We start from the raw sequence: 17,014 nt of genomic DNA on the forward strand, positions 1-17,014 counted from the left end.
AGTTCTTGAGGTGTTCTTTTTTTTTTTTTTTTTTTTAGAGTTCTAACTCTCCTTTTCTTATTTTACAGGTCTTCTTCCCCTTGCCCATTTCAATTGTCCAATCATAAAGGACTTTAATTCTACTCTACTTTTCCATCTCAATCTCCCCATACTGTACTTTACAATAAAGCAGTGACTCTCAACTGGGAGATGGAAGGTACAGTAGTTTGAAAATGTGTATTCAATGTCCTTATTTTATATTTAGCAAATGGAAAGAGAAAACACACCTCAGTGTTTAGGTTATTTATATTCAGTAAAACAAGACAAAATTTTCTTGGCTAGTAAGGATGTATAAAAGATGGGGGGGGGGGGGGGGCGGGGAGTGCTGGAGCAGAGAAAAAAGAAGCATCCCTGCTCAGGGGTTATCGACACCTGCAGTGGGGTAAGGTTTCTTATGGTCTCTCAAAAGGGAGTTTATCATAGTTATTGCTTATGATGGATGAGAAACACTGTAACAGTTGTCTAACAGATAACATCCATTCTCCGTTTACAGATTTCTCTGTACTGACCATCCTCTTAGAGATAATGTATGCCATATTGACAAATGCTGACTTCTTTTTTTCTTTTTTGGTAATAAGTACTTTTACAAAGTACCACTGATGCCCATTTAACCTCTAACTGCTCAAACATTCAGAAAATAAACTATTTTATTTCAAAGTATAAATCTTGTTATTGGAAACTGTATCCTTTGAAGAGGATCAGCTGCAGACAGATATAAACACGTTACTGAAACAAGATGCTCAGAAGCAGCTTAATTTGAAATGAGAAATCCCTTGAAAATAAAATAATCAGAAGGCCTAAAATGAAAATCACCAATATAATTTTAAAAGAGAAGGCTTTAAAAACTGTACCGTGAAGACATCTGTGAGACCCAAAGGGTCTCAAATCTTATAAAGAAATGGGAAACAAACACCCAAGGTGAATTTAATCACAATTTAGGGTCAGCAAGGGATTTACAGCAAAGGATGGAAGGGTACAGACGATAAGAACTGGAGCTTTTAACTTGGAGCCACTCAGATTTCCTCAAGAAGACTGAGATCCTAGGCCATTTCCTCTATCTTCGCTATTCTCATTGCTAAATGTGACTACCCTGATTTCGTTTTCCCAATTACTAAGGAAAAAGCACTCACACCTCAATCAGATATTTGGGGGCAAAGGTGTAAAGTGAGCCCTCCTGAATAAACAAGAAAACCAAAATAGACAACTATGAAAGCTAAAAGAATGTACGTATGCCCAGGGGGTAAAGGAGTAACTACAGAAATCATATACTCACATAAAAGGAGGGAAGGGGCAAGGTAAGGAAATCAGGGGTTTATGAACAGGGAAACGCGACTGGGGGTGGGGGTGGCGGGGACCCGGGTAGATTACCTGCTCATACTGCCGGGGTTGGTGCCAGTAAGGCCCATACAGCAGAAGCGGGAGATTTCTGGCAACTGGCGCCCCCAAAATGGAGATGAGGTACATGCACTTGAAGGAGGGGACTAGCGGGGTGCCCTCCAGAGTGGGGATGGCCAAGATGGGAAGATGCGGGGGGGGGGGGGGCGGAAGGGGGGATGTGGATGCCCGGGTGGGAGCAATGTTAGGGCGGAAGCTACAGGCTGGAAGGCCCGACAAGCCCAGAGGAGAAAAGGAGCTGTGCCTCACCCTCGTGTAGGAATAGAGGTGCCTTTACCTGCAGCGGCGTGGGGGGCCGGTTCGCCCCTCTCGCTGTCTCTCCAGCACCAGTTCCCCCTCCTCCTGCGCAACCTACCCTCATGCTCCAGCCCGCCCCGCGTCCTCATTGGCTAAACTGGACTGCCACTCACAGAGAAGCAAAGACGCAAAACAGCGTAAAGGGTGGGACTTGGGAGAGTTTCCCCTCCCCCGCCACCGCGGGTTAGGTTGAGAGCGCACGGAGAGGCCTATCCGGTTTCTAGGGCCCAGGCGAAGCCTGCAGCTTGCTTGGAAAAAAAGGGGCCTGGCCAGAGGAACTGTCTCATGCTGCGGGAAACTAGTCCTAGGGATTAAATTCCCTACCACCAGCACTGTGTTCTGTACACCAAAGAGTATAAACTCAGGAGGGAGGGTTCCACTCCAGGCAAACTCTGCCTCCTGAACTCCCTGCCTTCTAGCAGCCCTGTCAACTCTTGGGCTGTAGTGACTACACCTTATCCCCATCCCCATAAGAGGCCAAATCTCTCCATCATGGGAGCGAGGCAGTCCAGTGCTGGGTATGGAGGCCTTTCACTCTTAAAGGATAAAGCACTCTTTCTGCCACAACTCCAGTGCTGGTTTGCATTCCTGACACTGGAACCCGTGGGCAGCAGTACCTCTTCCAGGAGCCCTCCGATAATTCCCAGCCCCTCAGCTCACCACAAAACCTGGTCTCCTGCCCCCATCTCATTTCTGCTAAAACTCAGCTGCTCTGGCGTACTGGCCAGTGTCCACTTTGCTATGGCACTCGAGATCACTCTAATCCCCAGTGAGACTAGTCGACTCCAGAGTGATGGTATGCAAGCTTAAATCCCCCAAAGTAAACTGTTTGAGTTGCTGATGATCTGACCACATTTCCTCTGAAATGTAACCATTGAAATTCTACTTTCTGTACTCTAGGACACAAACGAGGAAGCAGGTTAACTTGGCTGTAGAGCTCCTATTTTTAAACATTCTAGCATTACCGCTACTGCTAGGAACACCCAATTACCACTTCTGTAAACAGCAATACTGTTGTTTTCCCATTCACTCAGGCTCAAAACCTCATCTTTATTTCATTTCTTTGCCTTATCAAAATTTTATTTATCCTCTAAGATGTACATCAAATGCCTCTTCATTTTCTTTACATTTGAGTATATGATATACCAAGTAATGTGGTAGTATTAGAGAACCAAAGATAAATAGATATGACCTCTACCTTCAAAATATAGGAGTATATTTGAGTATAAATGTGGGGAGAGGGTAAAGAGTAGGGAATTATGACAGTAGTGACAAATGTAAACAATTATAATACAGGATGATATGTGCAATGAAATAAGCAGGGGGCTATTATAGAAACAGATGAAAGAGACTTAACTTAGTACTTTCTTTTTTTTTAATATTTTTATTGATTTTTTACAGAGAGGAAGGGAGAGAGAGAGAGAGTCAGAAACATCGATGAGAGAGAAACATCGATCAGCCGCCTCCTGCACATCCCCCACCGGGGATGTGCCCGCAACCCAGGTACATGCCCTTGACCGGAATGGAACCTGGGACCTTTCAGTCCGCAGGCCGACGCTCTATCCACTGAGCCAAACCAGTTTCGGCAACTTAGTACTTTCTTAATGAAGAGTTAACTAGGGAAGGTAAGTGGCTACAAAAAGAGGTATTCAGGCAGCAGGAACAGTTAAGAGGAAAACAAAACAAAGCACAGCAATGAGAAACAACATGAGGCATATAGTGGAAACTCTAAGTAGTTCTGTAGTTCAGTCTTGCCAAAGTGTAAATCACAAAAAAACAAATTAGAGGGAGATGAGATGGAAAGGATAGGTAAGGGCCCGACCCTGCAAGGAGGACCTTGAATACGATGCTAAAGCATTTTAAGAAAATTTTGTTAATCCTTACCCCAGGATATTTTTTTCATTGATTTTTAGAGAACGGAAGGGGGAGAGACAGAGAAACATCAATATGACAGACACATCGATTGGTTGCCTCCTGCATGTGCCCTGACCTGAGCTGGGGATAGAGCCTGCAACCGAGGTATGTGCCCTTGACCAGAATCAAACCCAAGACTCTTCAGTCCGTGGGCTAATGCTCTAACCACTGAGCAACCGGCTAATGCTAAAGCCTTTTCTTTTTCTTTTTTTAAAAAATATACTTTATTGATTTTTTACAGAGAAGAAGGGAGAGGAATAGAGAGTTAGAAACATCGATGAGAGAGATCAATCAGCTGCCTCCTGCACACCCCCCAGTGGGGATGTGCACGCAACCAAGGTACATGCCCTTGACCGGAATCCAACCTGGGACCTTTCAGTCCGCAGGCCGACGCTCTATCCACTGAGCCAAACCGGTTCGGCTAAAGCCTTTTCTTATAGGTGGATGAGGAACCACTGAATCAGGGAATGACATGGCCAGAACTGCATTTTGGTTAGCTAGCTCTGGCTGTTAGAGAACTGATTTGGGGGATGAGGGTAAAGAGTTCACAGAAGCAGTTAGGAGGCTACTATGGTAGTCTAGAAAAGAGTTGTAGAGTGGTATTTGCTGATTTTTCTTTCTGCCCAACAACCAAAAGCCCCCTTCCTACATTGGGGTAATAGCTCAGATAGGAGTCTTCAATGGAAGGCTAGACATTAATTTCCACTACAGAGCCAGGGAGCAGGGGGATGCAGGAGGATGCTGGAGGCAGAGGTCCCACCTTCACTTCCTGGCAGAGACAAAGTACACACATGACCTAGACCATTGATGGTGAACCTTCTGAGCTCGGCGTGTCAGCATTTTGAAAAACCCTAACTTAACTCTGGTGCCGTGTCACATATAGAAATTTTTTGATATTTGCAACCATAGTAAAACAAAGATTTATATTTTTGATATTTATTTTATATATTTAAATGCCATTTAACAAAGAAAAATCAACCGAAAAAATGAGTTCGCGTGTCATCTCTGACACACGTGTCATAGGTTCACCATCACTGACCTAGACTAATTTAACTGGACAGTCCTTAGAACAGTGGTTCTCAACCGTCCTAATGCCGCGACCCTTTAATACAGTTCCTCATGTTGTGGTGACCCCCAACCATAAAATTATTTTCGTTGCTACTTCATAACTGTAATTTTGCTACTGTTATGAATCATAATGTAAATATCTGATATGCAGGATGTATTTTCATTGTTACAAATTGAACATAATTAAAGCATAGTGATTAATCACAAAAACAACATGTAATTATGTATGTTTTCCGATGGTCTTAGGCGACCCGTGAAGGGTCGTTCGACCCCCACAGGGGTCATGACCCATAGGTTGGGAACCGCTGCCTTAGGGGAACTTTGACTTTGAAGAGGTAATGCAAAGACCCAAAACAAGCAGTTAGACAACATTCAGCAGTGGCAGACAGCAGAGTATTACTGCATCATCTTAAACAGACTGTTCAGTGGTGTGACCTTGGCTATGTTTTCCACATCTCTCACTTCCCTTGGTTTTAGATCTTTTTAAACCAGATTCTCTAGCATTTCCATTGATTTCGTAAGCCATACAATATCCTTCCCATAAATTCCCTTTCTTCTTAAGTTAGCCAACATGATTTTTGTTGTTTGCAAACAAGATGATTAGAGCCTAAATCATAGCAATGTGGTGGTTTAAAAGGTAATGATGGGAAGGAAGGGAAAGAACTGATTAATGCTCATGAGATAAAAAATGGTAGAACCTGGAGTTTAGAGGCAAAGATGAATTCAACTACGTTGAGTTTGTGGCCTATAGTATGCTGAGTAGTGATATTCAATAGGAGGTTGGATGTATAGCAGTTGGCTTGGTGATACATGTAGAGTTATCAGTATCTAAATAGCAGTTTCAAGAGTGAGGATTACACAGGGAGTGTGAAGAGCAAAGCAAGAATATAAAAAACTGCACCAATACTGTTGGGGAGACAGTAGAGAATATTGGGGTCTGTGAAGAATTGGAGAACCATGTCCATTCCAGAGAGTGGCTGCTATTTAGCTCTAGTTAAGTGTTGCCCATATGTACATCCAATGTTGAGAGAGAACTTCAGATTTTTCTCAAGCCAAAAATAGTTTATGTAAATCTTCTAGGTTTTAAATGTACACTACATAAATAAATTAAAAAGATAACTAATTTTTAAAAATATGTTTTTACTGATTTTAGAGAGGAAGGGAGAAAGAGAGAGAGTTAGAAATATCAATGAGGCAGAACCATTGATCAGCTGCCTCCTACACCCCCCAACCCCCCTGTAGCCTCCCTACTGGGGATGGAGCCTACCACCCCGGCACGTGCCCTGACCAAGAGAACCAGTGACCTCCTGGTTCATAGGTCGATGCTCAACCACTGAGTCACACCGGCCAGGTATTTTTAAAAAGTGTTTAAAACTGTATAGAGGCTAAACAAAATGCTTAGCCGGAAATCCAATTAATGAGCTTTTTGGTAAGAAAAGCTAAGGAGGAACTCAGGAAAACAGCAGGATTTAAGAATCAGAATAAGTTATACCTACCAAGCAGGTAAAGAAGGAAAAGCTAGAGAAGCAGAGTGGGCAATGTCACAGAAGCAAAGAGAGTAGAGTATTACAGGGGAGAAAGAGAGACCGATTACACTGAACAAGCAAAAATGTCCAATAATAAATGTCCATTGGATTTAATTGAAAATCTTCTTGATCCCTACTTTTCATTGTCAAGCCAAAAGTAATCAGTCCGATACAAACTTACACAGCATATTAAGTACTTTTTAAAAATAATTATCTTCTATTTTGTATTTCATTTATATTTGTACATGGAGGTATAATGAGCTTTCAAGTCAGAGGGATGAGGGTTCAAATCTTTGTCCCACAAAGTAAATTAACCTTTTTGAGTCTAGTTCATTTCTCTTTACAAAGAGGGATCAAGGCACAGGACCAGTAATGAGGATTAATAAAACACCTAGCACAATATTTGGCATATACCACTATGTCCTAGGAGGTACTCAACAAACATTGTTGGATAGACAGTTGGAAAAAAATTTTGTTTCTGCCAATGTTCTCCACCTAATCAGTTTTAGTGGGATCATCACCCCAATTAATGGCCTCTAAAATAATTAATTTCAGCAAGTTAATTCCTATGAGCTTGAATGTGCACTCTAGCTCTCTTCCTCTATATTAAATCTAATTTAAGGCAAATGGGAATAACTACACTCTGTAGACCATGTTCAACTAACTGGCTTTGTTCAGCCTAAACCTATGATCAAGATGTTCTAAATCACTAGTATCCAACTTTGAGTGGTGAGAGACCTAAGTTAAGACTCTCAGGGATCCAAAGAAGGGCCATAAAGATTTCAGAAAAGTCAGTCACACCCTGAAACACTTTTCTTAATTGACTTCCAATATACCACACTTTTCTGGTTTTCCTCCTACCTCTAGCTAGTTCTCCTTTGCTATTCTCCTCTACCAGCCTTTAATTGTTGAAGTTCACCAAGCTTTGGTCTTAGAACCCTTTTATTTATCATTCTATACTTCCTTTTCAAGAATATCTAATTCACATGCATGGCCTCAATTATTATTCACTTTTTCCAACCAAATTATCTATATGCTTATAACTTACTTACTCAATAGCTCTTCTTGGTAGTCTCTCCATTCTCCTTGGTTGATCCACTTGTCCAACTCTCCCTATAAGAGGCTTATTGACTTTAAGGAGACTGATTCCGTGGTCATCTCTCTAGTTTCCTCCATCCCCACCGCCATGCACGCACACACACAAAGATGGTCACCAACCTCCAGTATCTCCTATTCAGTCATAGCCGCGGAGACCAGAAACCCTCTTCCTTACCAAATACATCCAATATTCGTAAATCCTACTATTACCTCCTCAATATCCCTCCAATCCATCCACTTCTGTCTCTACTGCCATTCTGGATCATTTTACTCTCCTCACTTCCCTGAACTAGTGCAACTGCCTTCTAACTGGTTCCCCTCCATTCTGCCTGTTTAGTTTTTATTTATCCTTCAAAGCTTATTTAAACATCATCATTTCAAAAAAAGCTTTCCCTGACCTTCAGACAAAAAGCCAAATTTATGCAGTATATGTTACATGACAGGCACTCTTCTAAACAATGCAAATATAGAACCCATTTCATTTTCTTAAGCCTAAAATAACTATCTTTATTTTATAGATGAGAAAACTGAGGCACTGAATGATAATTTTCCCAACATCCACAGCTAGCAAAAGCAGTGCCAGATTAAAAGTCAGGCAGTGTGGCTTCAGAAGTCACAATTTTGCCCTAGCCGATTTGGCTCAGTGGATAAAGCGTTGGCCTGCAGATTGAAGGGTCCCAGGTTTGATTTCAGCCAAGGGCACATGCCTGGGTTGCGGGCTCGAACATGCCTGGGTTGGGGGGTGTGCGGGGGTGCTGATCAATGATTCCCATCATTGATGTTTCTATCTCTCTAGCCCTCTCCTTTCCTCTCTAAAATCAATAAACAATATTTTTTTTAAAAAGAAGTCACAATCTTAACCACCCGACTACATTATGCTGTAGGTTACATGCCCTGTTATAAATTGTCTTGTAACATCCACAACTTTTTTGTAGTACAGATTGAACTGATTATAGTATAATTAATAGCTTGATCCCCCCTCCCCCATATTAGAATGCAAGTTCCACAAGGACTGTGTGTGACTTTTCATTACAATATTCCCTTTGCCTATTGGGTGGTAATGGACATTCAATATACATTTGTTGAAGGAATGCATGTTCAACTTCCAGCCAAAGGTTTGTGGGAGTGAGAGGTAATGGGGAGGTTTCTGGCAAAAGCAAGGGCTTCTCTCAGAATACAGAGATGGTAACAAATTAATGAGCAGTGGCACATTTTCCTACCAGAAGCATTCAGAAGAGGCATCATAAAATCATAAGCATCTTCACTTTTTAGGACCTGCAGCGGGCACAGCATTTACATATAGCAAAAGGGGCAACAGGCAATACCCCATAAAAACACTGTTTTTCTATAGTGCGACAGTATTGAGGGTAATGAAATTTTAGTCATCCTCTTTAGGCTTGGGACCATAAAGACTCAGTGGTGGCCAATTTAAAGCTGTGGCAAGCAGCAACTAGATGACACTACACCCATATGACTCGAAAATAGGGCATGGATTCATTTTTAAGTCAGCCTCATTATGTGTTGTTGTTGTTTTTTTCCAGTAAAACCTCCGAGTATTGCTCTCTCTGAAACAGAAAATAAGAGCCTAATCTTTAGGTCCTTTGGTGAAGTTAGACTGGATCTTTCTCTTCACTGGCACATGGTCACCAAGGTGAAAGTAACATTCTGGATTACAGATGAGGAATATACAACTGGATCAATACATCCACCTTGTATAATGCCACTTTTGGTTATTCAGCACAGTAACAATATATATGTAATTTAGGTAGCAGAATCCTGGTCCTTTGTATGTCCCCCCCCCCCCCCCCCACAACACACACACCGCTCTTACACGCTCTACTTTTACTGAGGCAATATACATACATTTGTTCAGCCTAACAGAAAAATATAAATATTTACTTTATTTATGAGGGATTGTTTTCACTGCAACATTTGTGTTAAAAAGGTGTGTGTGGCAGGGGGAGGAGAAACATTATAAAGCACTGTTATCACACTTGTGCCTCTAGGCACAAAAAATGACCCCAGTGACATGTGACTAATGAAAACTTAGTGTGCTACTTGGACGTGCATTGGCTAAAAATATGGAGTTATTTGCAAGACTGACCAAGTGATTTCCCCCTGTGGAGCTTAAAGTATTTCACATACTCTTATCTTCAAAATAACCAACTTAAAAAAAAAGAAATGTTACATTCTCAAGGTTCTACAACTGCTAAAGGTACAGCTTTAACAGGCTACCAGATGCCTACTTGTCTCATGTTGTGGTCAAAGAGAGTTGTCCCACGGGGGTCAGCACTGAACCTTTCAATGGGGGAGGCTAGATAATGAATGGGGCTTTGAAGTCCAACAGACTAAAGTCCTACTCCTAGTTAAGTTACCTAACTTCACTCTCTTATTCTTTTCTCCTCTGTAGAATGAAGCTAACATCACATACATTTCAGGATTATTCTGAAGATTAAAAGATAATGCACAGCCTGACCAGTGTGGCTCAGTGGTTGAGCATCGACCCATGCACCAAGAGGTCGCTGATTCAATTCCTGGTTGAGGCACAAGCCTGGGTTGTGGGTTTGTCCCCGGTGGGGGCGTGCAGGCGGCAGCCAATCAATGTTTCTCTCTCTCCCTTCCTTCCTTCCTCTCTTTATAAATATCAATAAAAACATATCTAAAAAGAAAAAGAGAATGTACAATGTTTGGCACACAGTAGGAAAGTAAAAAGAAGTTTATTATTCCCTGTCCAATAATTGAAAAGAGTACCACCAAAGATTTCTCTCAAAGCAAAATTACTCCTTTGAGACTTGGCTGAGCTGATCTACTGAGCATAACGGTGGAATACGGAAATAGATGTAAAAGTTTCACAATTACAACAGCAGGACTGCTGGGCAGGATGAAAAGACTCTGCTGAGAAAGCAGTAAAACCCTTTAACCTCAAGCCCATGGAAAAGACTTCAACCAGCACTGGTGTCTAGGGCAACATCCAGGTAATTCAATTAATCATTTTTCATCCTTGTAGGAATGGTGCCAGTGTCTCCTACTGCTCCATTTACTTCACAATGCCTGCTCATAGAGCTTACAGTTCTCTAACTAACCACGCTGTCCCTTGGTAGTTCATATGCTCAGATCTAGCTGCCTCAACTTCTGACTCCCATGATCTTTAGGAGAGGAGTAAATGTGAGTGATCGCTCCCTATATATAAGACCTTACGAAAAAAATTGCTCCAACAGGAGGCATACCTGAAAAATAAGCAAAAGCACTACATTTTACAGGAGAATTGATGTGTTACTAATGTGCTCCACTCCACAGACAAGAGGTAAAAAAAAGAGAATGATTGAGCACTGATTAGAAGCAATGAAGAAACCACCGAGTAAAAGTTCAGTATCCATGCAACTTGGCAGCCCCTATTAAAAAATCCAAAGTTTTTCCCATTCTGTTTATTTAGGCAGATGTATATCTGATAAAATCATGTTCTGTTACAAAATCCTGCTATGGCCCTGGCCAGTGCTCAGTGGTTAGAGCATTGGCCACAAGCCAAAGGGTCGTGGTTTCAATTCCTGGTCAAAGGCATGCACCTAGGTTGCAAGTTTGATCCTGGACCTGGTCAGGGAATGTGGGAGGCAACCAATCAACATGTCTCACAACGATATTTTCTCTCTCTCTTTCTCTCTCTCCCTCCTCCTTTCCTTCCGTCCACTCTCTCTAAAAATCAATGGAAAAAATATCCTCAGGTGAGGATTTGAAAAAAAAATCCTGCTATGATTTGGACTTTAAAAGGCAGCCCAACTACTGAAATCACCATTTCCTCAAGAACTTAATGAAAAAGAAAATGCCGTATCATTAATGGGACAATGTACAAATTATTCCATGTCCTAAAGGAATAATTCCCAAAGATGTAGTGGACCCCAAAGTATGTAGTGAAAGAAAAAAAATGAAAGTATATAGTGGGGGCCCAGCCAGTGTGGTTCAATAGTTGAGCATCGACCTATGAAACAGGAGGTCACAGTTTGATTCCAGGTCGGGGCATATGCCCAGCTTGCAGGATTGATCTCCAGTGTGGGGCATGCAGGAGGCAGCCTATCAATTACTCTCTCTTTTGATGTTGCTATCTCTCTCTCCCTCTCCCTTCCTCTCTGAAATCAATAAAATATATATAGAAGAAGAAGAGGAAGAAGAGGAAGAGGAAGAGGAAGAGGAAGAGGAAGAGGAAGAAGAAGAAGAAGAAGAAGAAGAAGAAGAAGAAGAAGAAGAAGAAGAAGAAGAAGAAGAAGAAGAAGAAGAAGAAGAAGAAGAAGAAAATACGTAGTGGGGAAAAAGAAAACACAAAAGCTTTGGATATTCCAAGGATTTCTGTAATGACAATGAAAGACAATTGGGGAAATCTGAAAGAGTTTACAGCGCTTGAAATCCTTTCTCTCAGGTGAAATTAAGAATTAAGTTAATATACTTCCTTTCTCAGAGAAGTACTGACATTGTTTTAGAAAAATTACAGACTCTCAAAACCAAAAAGTCTTATTATAAAATTAGTAATTACTGGAGTATTGGGGCATTACCAAAAGAATTAGAACTATCACATTTAATGTGCTGACATATAGTGGAGAAAAGAAGCACCGTCCTATTATTGCCTAGTAATCTGAGTAGCATGTCATTTAATTGCCTTTTTAAAATGAAGTAAAGTCTGAAAATGCCAAATAAAATGAAGCCACACACAATAAATTTCTCTGGAAATGTACAGAGGAAAGGGATGTTTCATTCTTTCAATGACAAACCCAATATTTTCTTAATAATTATGCTTAAGAGTAAGTTTCTTGTTAAAATCCTTGATTTGTCTTTGACTTTTTTTGGCATTTTTATTTGAACAGGAGCCTGATGTTCTGGGAAGTCTTCACAAACACACTAATAAGAATATATTTAGATAGTCTGAAATTGAAGAGGCTAGAGCAGCCGTGGGCAAACTACGGCCCACCGGATCCAGCCCCTTTGAAATGAATAAAACTAAAAAAAAAAAAAGACCGTACCCTTTTATGTAATGATGTTTACTTTGAATTTATATTAGTTCACACAAACACTCCATCCATGCTTTTGTTCCGGCCCTCCGGTCCAGTTTAAGAACCCATTGTGGCCCTCGAGTCAAAAAGTTTGCCCACCCCTGGGCTAGAGCATTGTCAAGGTTCCCTACACTGTTTAGAATACATTCCTGGATCCATCCCTGCTGAAGGTGAATGTGAAGCAATTATCCATGCCAGTCTAGTTTCTGTTTAAGCCTGCTGGACTTTATGATTATCATGTAACATACATTAGTGGGTAGAAATTAAGTGTTTTATTTTTAAAAGTCTCCTGCTGCAATCTGAAGGCAAGAATTAAGATATTTTTAAATTGATCATTTTGCTTCATTAAACAACCAAGAACCTGGTGAAGGACAGAAGATAATGGATAAGCGAAAAGTAAAAAAAAAAAATTACAGATACTTATAGAAGAGCGTAATGAGAAATTTGTAGTTTAAATTTAAAATATCCAGTAACTACAAAAAGATGGACTTATTTTGCAATACAAATACAATGAAAATCTTAAAGGCGTATGAAAGAGAACACACAAAAAGAGCTAAATTACAACTTCATACATGTGCACACATAAGACAAAACTGAGAGGATAAAAGAGGGAAAAATCATTCAGGATAAAATTTAGAATGTAATAAGTGCTTAAAAAAACTTTCAGGTAACAGTGAACAGTTTCATATAGAAATATGACTATCCCTTGGGTACTAGAAACCATTTATTGTTTCTCTACATTCCTTAAAAGGCCTCAGCAAGACAGAAGCAAAAAGGTGCAATGTCAGTGAGTAAAAAAACATGAAGTGAACAAAATCATAATGGAGGATGAAAGGAAGACCACTAACTTTGTAAAGAAAAGAATAAAAAATTTATTGAAGAGGAGCTCTTATAAAGTTAAACTGAATAAAATACGAAATGACTGCCTGTGAGAGAATCAAATGTTAAAGGTAAGATAGTAAACACAGTACTAGGTTGGTCCCAGAAGTGTAAGGGTAGTTCATGCAAAGGCCTGCAGATTAGGGACTTGCTCAAATGCAAGCCCAGAAGAGGACTGACTTCTAGGGGTGAGGGTGAGAGGTCCACAAAAATATCTGTTTGAGTACATCTACACGATGGAATACTATGCTGCTGTAAAAAGGAAGGAACTCTTACCATTTGCAACAGCATGGATGGAACTGGAGAGCATTATGCTAAGTGAAATAAGCCAGTCAATGAAGAAAAAATACCACATGATCTCACTCATTCGTGGATAATAGAGACCATTATAAACTTTTGAACAATAATAGATACAGAGGCAGAGCTGCCTCAAACAGATTGTCAAACTGCAGCGGGAAGGCCGGGGAGGGTTGGGGGGCAGGAGGTAGGGGGGTAAGAGATCAACCAAAGGACTTGTATGCATGCATATAAGCATAACCAATGGACATAAGACACTGGGGGATAGGGGAGGCTAGGGGACTGTCAAGGGCGTCGGGGGGGGGAAAAAAGGACACATATGTAATACTCTTTGTAATACTTTAAGCAATAAAAAGACACACACACAAAAACCCAAAACAAAACAAAACAAAAATATCTGTTTATCCCTGAGCTATTAGGCTCAATGTAAGCTCAGAAGCTAGCTTAACTCTTGCAGGGCTGTGGACACAGTATCTCTAAAGCATTTGGCATCTCTCTGAATGTTCTGAAAATGTTACAGTATTTCAGCAGATGGGAATATGAAATCTCATTCTTTCAGGAAGCAAGCACCGTTCTTGGCACCCACCAATTACTCTTAAGTGGTAGTTTTGCTTAGAGCTCACCGTTTTTAAAAGATGTGTGCAATGGTGTGTGTTTGTTTTTTAAGACAGATCCCCCTCACCATCCTACCTTACCTATCAGAAACTCCACCCTTCACGTAAAATGTCAAATTTTTCATTTTACAACCAAAACTCTGCAGTGGTGGTGATTATAATGCCAGGATTCTTCCAGTCCAGCACCCAGCGACGCTGCAGACAAGGCTGTCCTAGGAAATACAAGATCTGTGTTTCCTGGTGATTCACAGCCAGCTCAGCAGATTTGTATCATTTTCTATCCACGTCTAAGTGGATTTTGTCAACTTGGGAACTGACAAAATCAAAAGGCCAGATGCAGAAGACAGATCAAACAACGTGGGGAAAGTGTGAATTGTGCAAGTACCCACACACTGCTTCATCAGATGCCTTATCAACATCCATCACTTCTTTGCTACTTCAGTTTTAAACCTCTCACCCGAGCCTGTACACACACACACACACACACACACACACACACACACACCCGCCTGCCCTGTCTTTGGCCAGTGTACTTCATCCTGCCTTGCACACCCACCCACTGGTATGCCACTCTTGCAACTCAGGCCTTCTAAAACGAAAAATGTTTTCCTTCTCATAACTCTTGTTAAGGGGGCAGGATTAATTCCAAAATACTTGCAATGGGAAGCCTCTCACATTCTGGCCCGAAAGAGGTTGACAATCTGTCCCGAAATCTATTTGGTGACCAACTCCAAAGAAATCTGCCGCGGAAGACAGGATCTCATTAAACTAGAGGAGGTCAGTCTTCACATCGCAGACTCAGCATCTAGTACCGAAGGCGCCCCACGCCAGGTGGGCCCGGGCGGGTGGCAGGATGACCCGGCGGAGAACCGCTGGCGGCCCCGACAGGCTCAGGACGGCGGGGAAGGAAGTAAAGGATGTAAAGGATCTGGGGCCGCGGGGTGCGGGGTGGCAGGAGGCAGGAGTCACCCACTCACTCTGCAGCTCCTCTGGCTGGTGCTTGGGACGTTCTTTAAAAGAAAAGGACCTCGAATGCTCGGTCTTTGGCTTGCGGCTCGCCGTGCTCAGTCGCTGCAAAGAGTGGGTTCACTGAACATCTGCCCCCCCTCCCCCATGTCCCTACACCGGGCACCTCCTCCTCGAGGGCCTTCCCCACGCCAGGACCGCCCCGGACCGGGCAGGCAGGCGCTGCTGCATTGGCCCAGCCGCTGCCAGGGCAGGGAAGTTTCCTGCGACACCAGAGGCAGGTAAATAAAGACGCTGCCCTCGCCCCGAGGCAGGGGGAGGGGGCTGCCGCCCGAGGAGAGTTTACATAATGCCACGGAAACCCCGTCAGCGCTGCGGACCTGTCAATGGCCGGGCCAGGCTGGGGCGCCCTCCACCCCCACGCCCGCCCCCACCTCCAACCACTCTCCCAACGCCTGCTCTCCTCCCCCGAAGACCCACAGGAATCACACGCAATAACGTCTAACAACCTGCACACGCTTACCCCATGCGTTCCTACCCACTTTTACTGTTAAAACACAAGAGCACAAGCCAAAAAAAACCAAAAAACACAAACCCTAATCTCCCACTTCTGAGTCCAAAGTATGGAGTAACCAAACGGAGCCGGGGAGATCTCCCTCCTCCGAAGGGGCAAGGAAAACAAGGAGCTGCCGTGAAGTCTGCACCACGCCCAGGAACGCAACGACAAGCCCCAAACTCCACGGCTGCCGGGCAGCTCTCTCCGCGGCGCGGCGCGGGCCCCGCGGCCAGCGGCCGGCCGCTCCCCCGGCCTCTCACAAAGGAGAATGGTTCAGTCCAGAGCATCACCCAGCACCTGATCCCTCCACAACTGGCGGGCGGGCAAGGGGCGGTGGATCGAGGAAGGGGATGAGTTACTGGAACCAATTCTAAGAGCCTTCGCATTTGCAAAGACCCCTGGACCAGCACTGAGGAGCGGGCACGAACGGGGAGCCTACCTGAACCAGTCCCGGCACTTCCTTTCCAGCCAGCGTTTCAACTCACCCTTTCGGAGAACAAGGCGCCTTCCGGCGGAGCATGGCCAGCCCCCGCCTCAATCTAGCTTGCTAGTAGTCCATTCTCGCCCGGCTCCGCCCACCTACGCTTCCTCCGACCAATGGCAGAGCCGACGCCCGGCCTCTTTCCAGCATGTTTGTGTGAGTCCCATCCCGGAAGTCTCTCGAGGGTGGGAGGTCCTAAAAGGCTCCGCAGCATACGTAGGCAACCACAGATGTGCCTGATTGAAAATAAAATCTGGCCGTAGCGCCTGTCGGCAGGCTCAGTCCGCAGGCGTCCAGGCCTCTTGGCATTTCTCCTGCCCCCGCCGTTGGGGGCGCTCTGAACGAAAACATTTAGTTACCTGTTTCTGGGAAGCCATCTTGGGTCGGGCTGGTGCCCGGGGGCAGGAGGAGCGAGTGCGCGGAGAAAGTGGAGCGCTTTTCGGCCTTCCGTCGGGCTGCTGAGGTCCAGCCCCAACGCCTTATGTAATAAGAATGTCCCTTGCTCACGACGGGGAGAAGCTGGGATGTTGCTGGATGTGGTGAGAGCAACCGCCACCCCTCTCATAGGAGTGAGGCGATCTTAGCAAATCAAAGCAGCAGAAATGAATTCTGAGAAAGACAGTGGTTTTCCCAGTTCCTGGAGTAATAACCCCAATGGTCCCCTCACTCCCCGGGACATCAGGGTAAGACCCACCTAAGTGATGTCTCTATTCTAGGTGCTTCTAATCCTCACTTGCAAGTTTTCCAGTGTTCTGTTCATTGGACTGGGAGTCCATTGGAAATGAGAAAACAGGTTTTAGGGAAGAATAACTTTTTTTTTAAAAAGGACTAAATTCATCAGTAGACCC

At 43.3% G+C, this 17,014-nt stretch overlaps 1 protein-coding gene across 11 annotated transcripts in view; it reads right to left on the reverse strand.

Annotated features, from left to right (window-relative positions):
• CHD8 (chromodomain helicase DNA binding protein 8) overlaps positions 1-16,252 on the reverse strand; it is a 66,603-nt gene extending 50,351 nt beyond the window's left edge. For 5 of the 11 annotated variants that reach the window (XM_059706887.1, XM_059706915.1, XM_059706906.1 and 2 more), the window contains exon 1: positions 16,125-16,235. The gene's annotated coding sequence lies outside the window, so the exon portion shown is untranslated. Of the gene's footprint in view, positions 1-1,711; positions 1,808-14,244; positions 14,917-15,724; positions 15,896-16,124 lie in introns of those variants that run through there. The other 6 variants (XM_059706860.1, XM_059706925.1, XM_059706869.1 and 3 more) reach the window with 6 other exon arrangements.
• Positions 16,253-17,014: the final 762 nt, after the last annotated feature.

The sequence above is a fragment of the Myotis daubentonii genome, chromosome 1 (genome assembly GCF_963259705.1).
Source record: "Myotis daubentonii chromosome 1, mMyoDau2.1, whole genome shotgun sequence".
Lineage (NCBI taxonomy): Eukaryota > Metazoa > Chordata > Mammalia > Chiroptera > Vespertilionidae > Myotis > Myotis daubentonii.